Source organism: Buceros rhinoceros, unplaced genomic scaffold (genome assembly GCF_000710305.1).
Source record: "Buceros rhinoceros silvestris isolate BGI_N320 unplaced genomic scaffold, ASM71030v1 scaffold27054, whole genome shotgun sequence".
Classification (NCBI taxonomy): domain Eukaryota; kingdom Metazoa; phylum Chordata; class Aves; order Bucerotiformes; family Bucerotidae; genus Buceros; species Buceros rhinoceros.
In genome coordinates, this window is record NW_010406907.1 from 2,404 (window position 1) to 2,717 (window position 314).

Below are 314 nucleotides of genomic sequence, written 5' to 3' on the forward strand. Positions count from 1 at the left end.
AAAGCTGCCCTTTGGCCGCTTGCAGGGCGCAGCGCAGGGCCAAGCTGGAAAAGCAAGTGGGTTTTGCCCCAGATAAACCAGCCCCAAGCCGAGCTCTGAGCGAGCCCTTGTGCAACAAGGACAGAGGCCAGCGTGTGGGATCTCAGAGGGATGAGCAGGGGGCATTGCCCCCCACCCCAGAAGCATCGCGCCCCGAATCGCGCAGGATACGCCCCATCACCCCCCACCTTGGGCACTGCCAGACCCCATGGCTGGCTGCTGTGGGGCTGAGACTAGGCTCACTGGGTGGTGCCTGGGGGGGCTTAGGAGGGGTT